Below are 6,681 nucleotides of genomic sequence, written 5' to 3' on the forward strand. Positions count from 1 at the left end.
TACCAAAAGTCATGGCTCTTGGTCTCCCTCATGAGGTGGCATTTGGTCAAGTCAATCTTGACCAAATGATGTGGCCTTGATGATGTGTAACACCATCATTGGTCGGCCCTATGCCAAGTCACAATGACATGACATTTGGTCAAGTCAAAGTCAATTCAAACTTGACTCTTTATCTTCCCTCTTAAGTCAAGTCAAACTTGACTTCTTATCTCCCATGGTTGATCAAATCTAACCATTTGATTTATATCAATTTAATCTAATAAATCTATATTCATTGAATTAAATTGACTCAATGAATCATAATCTAATTAGACTCATTGGACACATGAATCAAATTGAGTCCAACTCAATTAGTTCTAATATGGATTACTCTTGATCCAATTTGGTTCATCATATGAACCTAATCCTCTTGGTTCATCATATGAACCTAATCTCCATCTAATTGCCCTTTGTGTGTGACCCTATAGGTTCTTGTAACGTTGGCAATGCTCCTAAACTCATTTAGAAGCATAAGTAATGAGCGGTATCTAGCAACACATCATTACTACCCAAGTTACAAGAATGTTGAGATCCAACATCACCTTGTGACTACTAATTGTGACCCTTCACAATATATGAGAATGTCCTTCTATCCTAGACATCTAGATTGATCAAATGAGGCATAGACCGTGTCATCCTCTAATCAATCTATATCTTGAACTCCAAGTAGACTCACTCTAATCAAATGAGCTCAATATCTCATATTGACTCATTTGGGTATGGCCATGCACTTAGTGGTCTTACTCTATCAAGAATGATGATGTCACTCCCGTCATATAGGAGGGATTGATCCCATCCACATCACTCACATCCCTCCACATAATTTGTTACATACCCAGTAATCGCCTTTATAGTCCACCCAGTTAGGAAGCCAAAGTATGCAACTCCTTATGTAGGGAACCATGGTGACTTCAGGTCCAAGGACTAATAGTCATACTAATAGTCACATGAGAAATTATATGACACTCATATAATGATCCATGATACTTTCTCATGGTGGATCATTCAGTATACATTCTCCAATGCATACCCATGTGTCAACTTGATATCTCTATATCCATGACTTATGGGTTCAAGTCATCGAGTTAACCTACATGCTAGTCTCAGCGCATTAACATTATCCCTGAATGTTAATACTTGACTAGGAATGGTTAAGAGTAGTGTTCTCTATATCATCTCACCACCGATTCAATCAATCGATTGATATAAATAAGAACCTTCTACTCAAGGACGCTATTATACTTAGTTATTTGACACCAATACAAGTAAGTATAATAACCATAAAGAAATGTCCTTATAAACATATAGGAATATGATACATTGAGTCCATACAACAATCATTATATGATTGGCTCTAGGGCTCTAACTAACATAGGCAACAGAAAATATGTTTATCCTACAAAATAGAGTTATCACAACATTAATAAAATAGGAGTAGTAAGTAGATCCTGTCTCCGTGAGACCAAGATCTAGTCAAAATCTCAACTTAGGTTTCTTAAATGGACCTAAGTTGGACCGACACCTATAGTTCCCTCAACTGGAAATGCATCTGCACTGGATTTCTCCTCCTGTTGCTTACCTACACTTACCAACTGCAATCACTTGACTTGCCTTTGACCCACTAGGTGTTTTCGCTAGTTGTCAGGTCCGCAGACCCAACTGGACCTCGACCGATTATTAGGTCCCACAGATCCAACCAGACTTCTCGCAAGATATCGGGTCCTATAGATCTATCTGGGCTTCGCACCAACTATTAGGTCCTGCGAACCTAGCTGGATATTAGCTTGGTGTCAGGTCTTTAGACCAGTCAACTCCTGCACACTTAGTAGAAAGGTTAGATAAACAACACATCTAACTTTAACATATTTGTCATACATCAAAATTTGATTATTGGTGCAACCTGCACCAACAACTTTTACTTGACTTTTAATCGAATGCGTGTTTTAATTAAAAGCATTTAGGTAAGTCAAGATAATCAATCGGTGGCAAAAGGCATCCAAGGGGTAGTAATTTAGATAACCAAGCTGTCGAGTGTTATCGTACATCCATAGACACCTGTGCAACATATGCAAACAATTAGAGCTGTCAAACCTACTAGTCTTTGGTGAGGTGGATCGACTCATCAAAAACTCTTTATTTAACAAAGTGGGATGAGCCAACTTATGTTCACATATCATATAGGGTTTATATATATATACCACTGCCATGACCACAACCGTTGCCAATTTAGAGGGGTCGTGCCCTAATTTCAATTTTCCACAGAGTTTACCATTGGTGACTATGCTAACCAGCATAGCCATGTTCGATTTCCAGGAATTTTCAGAGGCCACCAGGACTAGCCATGTTAGCTACCACGAGGTCATGTTAGCCACTATAGGGCCGTGCCAGCCACCATGGGGTCGTGCCATGAATTCAGAGTTTTCTAGAAGCTGCCATGGATGACAGTGCCAGCCAGCACAGCCGTGTCGTCACCCAATAGAGATAACAAAGCCCACCACGGGTGATTGTGCTAGCCACCACGGGGTCGTGTCGTGTGCCTAGAAATCATGTATAAAAGGATGAGTTGGATCGCAAGGAGAGGATCTCGATTGGGAATCACCTAAGGGCCCCAAGAAGACTTCATAGGATGATTATAAGGCGATTCGACCCCATCACACCCAGAATTTGGATCAATGAGCAACTGGAGATGACCTCACATATCAAGACTAAGCTTTTTTTCTCTTTTGCTAAATTTGGTATTGATTGTAATTGGTTGAATGATGATCTCTTTTTATAGCTGTATTCTTATGGACTAGACTCTTAATTCTAGAATTAGGGATTATCCCTATGATATGTAAACATGCTACTGTTGAATCTATTAAGTTTAATTGTTTCTTATCGAATGATATGTGTGTTTGTGCTCTGGATCTATTGTGTATGCATGATCATGATACCAAAAGTATCATATTTGCATCTTATGAGGTTTTGGGCATAAACTAAAAGGAGAACTCAATCCTCCGACCGGTAGAAACTTGAGATGTGGAAAGTTGACTATGAAAGTAGATCGATTTGCCACAAGAAGTAATAGGTTATCATAGATCTTAATGGATTAGTTCTAATTGATAGTTATCATGGATGGTCTCATGAATAGACAGGGTATATACATAGCTATCTAGCTACGGACTGCACGCAAGCTCACTACCATGGATGTGTCATGGGTAGTCAAATGTACCATGATCGCAGATGACTCTCTCAACCACGAATGAGAGACAATGATCGACAATATATACCAACGGTTGTGGACGACTCTCTAAACCATGACAAGATAAACCAATGGTTGCTGATGACTCTCTCATCCACGAATGAGAGACAATGGTTGACAGGATATAACAACGATCACTGATGACTCTCTCAACCATGAATAGAAGAAAATGGTCAACAAGATGTATACCGTGTGATGATAAGAATGAAATAAATAATCAAATCTACAAATATAATCGTCTCTATACAACAGTAATATGCTCATATCTAGAAGTATGAGATGAAATCATTGTATATAAAAATAACAGATACACATGATACTAAGTAAAATGGATAGCAACAAGGTTGCATGATATCAAGTGGAACACATCTAAGTTCAAGCATGTAAGTATCAAACTCAAGAAAACATAGAGTAGAGTCAAGGTAAACATATAGCCAATGCATAATCAAATCTCAGACACTAAGGTCAAAAATCTAAAGAGGTCAAAGAAGAAACTACCCACATCTAACTGTAAAAAATCCTTTGATGTCTTCAATTTAGGTAGTCGGTCTCAAACTCAAATCCATATATAGAGGAGAAAGAATATCTAAGGATCTATAACACTACAAAAAAAACCCTCATAGACATCGGTTTTCCACCGGTGTCTATTTCATTTTTGACCGATGTCTATGAAGCCGATATAAAAGGTCTGCCATTTTAGACATTGGTTTAAAACCGGTGTAGTATCACATAATGACACCGGTCTTCGAATCGGTTATTAACCGGTGTAGTATCATTTAACGACACCGTTTCATCAATGGTGTAAAATCGATGTAATATTGTATGTTAATAACACCAGTTTTGGCAGCGGTAAATGACCGATGTAATATTAGTTAATAACACCGATTTTACAGCGGTGGAAAACCGATGTAATATGGATATTTTTTAACAATTTGATTTTCGAAACAATGAAAAACCGACAATAATAAAAAAAACACACAAATATTCACAAATTATACAAATATTCTTCATTCAACAATATCCATAAAATACACAAATATTCACAAATTATATAAATAATCTTCTTACAACAGTATCCATAAAATACCCAAACATTCTTTTTACATCAAAAGCTAGCTAATAGATATCAAAATCAAGGTAGAACATTCTTTTAACAACACATCAAGGTAGAACCGCACTTCAAATGTAATCTAGCATGCATTCAGCCCACTCGATCCGCACTTCATCAATTTCAACTCTGGAGTACTTGAGATTTGTAAACTGTAAAAACACATAAATAATATATTAGTAAACCAAGACCAAAAATCATAGTTGAAAAAGCAGTAAGGGCACCAGGTAACAAGATGACTAACTGAAATGCTTAAAAAAAAGAAACATTCATCAATTATCACATAAATATAAGGGATTAATTTGTAACAACAACTCAACAAATGTACTACCTCCCTAAACTAAGGGAATGGTGTGCATTGAGATCAAGAAAGGTGAAACAAACAACTGTATATATCCACTAAAGAACTTGAGCTTTTCTGACTTGTAATTCTCTCCCCTAAACAATCCAAAACTCTTGTACGTATAAAAAGTGACAAAGAATAAATTTCCTTTAGAACCAACAGAACTATGAGATCAACTTGATAATCAAATTACTAATATTATGGTCAATATATAACTGTATATAATTTCCAAGGCCTATAATATATGGATGAGGATGCTTAATAATACATCAAGTAAAACAAGAAATAAGTAAAGAAGTAAATTCACCATATATCATCATTGCTTATTGTATATTGTTTATAATGTGCATGTGTAGATCATATCATAAAAGAATGATATTATATCTGCTATAATACTACCCTGTTTACTTGATGATATGGATAGGATGGAAGGCAGAAATTTATGCACAGGCACAGGGGGATTAGCAGTGGATAAACAGGAGGGTAACATTTGCGACTTTCATTGTGCCAAAAATGCAAAGCCCGAACTCTGACAAAGGAAAGGCGGTGGATCGATATCTGCTATATCTATTTCTGTCATTGACTTTGAGATATCATCGACCAAAAATGGAATGCTTCATCAAAGGAGAATGTAAATCTAATTTATAGTAACTAATATGTAGAACAGAGGAAGAAAAAGTTTAAGGCCTACCTGGAATCATCATCTAACAAGAAAGAATTATTGGAAGAATTATTTGAGCCCTCGGCCATCACAAGTCTCATACTTGAAATGATCTATAAAATTGAAAAGGAAAAAAAAAACTCTACGTCATTACTTGGAAAGACCTAAAAGTGCAACAGAACAGTTTGAAGTCATTACAAAATAAGGTTGATACCATTTGTCCCAAAGGCAAGCTATGAGATGGAAGACTTGGTATAGGCCAATATATTTATTCCCAATTGTCTTCCATCAGTTGGTTATGTCAACAAGAATATTACTAGATGCTAGAAACGCACCATTATTGCTTCACTAGACTGGCCCCGTCTTGGTGCCTTAATTGCTCTCTATTTTCTCCCCACACAAACTTAGTTGGTACCACACTTAGCTATTCCATTGTGAATATGAAAATTATGCATGTGATATATATATATATATATATATATATATATATATATATATATATATATATATATATATATATATATATATATATATATATATATATAAACAGAATGCAACTTAAGAACATATCTAAGTGAAATCAGACCTCTGATGTAACACTCTGCTTGCCATACTTGTCATCCCAGTACATAGTACTGATTCTGTATAACTGTTGTATGTTAAGAACCTGAAAACCAAATCAAACCAAAAAAACAGTTCGTTACTGACAATCTAAATGACTAAAACTTTGAATATTTATAAGTGGTCTCAACTGGGCATAAATCTTTGGTTATCTCCTTCAGTGTCTTCTTTGGTTTCTGATGTAAAACCTATATCACGATATAATATTAATAGTTCAAAGATAGGTTATGGACAACAAGTACAGTATACAATAAGCAATCTTGATGTCTAGTAAGTACGTGCTGAATCGCTCAAACTCATGGCAAATCTGCACAAATATAAATATGAATCAAAATTCTAGAACCACCAAAATCAACATAAATCATTCTTTAAAAATAAAGTCAAACCTGGAAGGCCAATTCTCTTGTATGACACATCACAAGTGCAGCAACTTGGCCTGCTGTTGGCTCAATTTACTGAAGAGTAGAAAGTACAAAAATCGCCGTTTTACCCATTCCAGACTTTGCTTGACAAATAACATCCATTCCCAGAATAGCTTGTGGAATACATTCATGTTGTACTGATGAAAATTGAGGAGTACCCCAGTAAGTAAAAAATAATCTTCTGGATCCTTTAATGGAAAGGTTTACCTTATTCTCCACCAAACTGAGAAACATGCAAGTGATCTT

The 6,681-nt window shown here is 35.9% G+C and overlaps 1 long non-coding RNA gene across 1 annotated transcript; it reads right to left on the bottom strand.

Annotated features, from left to right (window-relative positions):
* Positions 1-5,202: 5,202 nt before the first annotated feature.
* Positions 5,203-6,003, bottom strand: LOC121979714. Its single transcript, XR_006111427.1, has 3 exons — positions 5,979-6,003; positions 5,423-5,505; positions 5,203-5,345 (listed from the first exon to the last, which is right to left on the bottom strand). It is a non-coding gene; the product is annotated as an uncharacterized LOC121979714 (long non-coding RNA).
* Between the last annotated feature and the right edge of the window lie 678 nt (positions 6,004-6,681).

The sequence above is a fragment of the Zingiber officinale genome, chromosome 1B, assembly GCF_018446385.1.
Source record: "Zingiber officinale cultivar Zhangliang chromosome 1B, Zo_v1.1, whole genome shotgun sequence".
Taxonomy (NCBI): domain Eukaryota; kingdom Viridiplantae; phylum Streptophyta; class Magnoliopsida; order Zingiberales; family Zingiberaceae; genus Zingiber; species Zingiber officinale.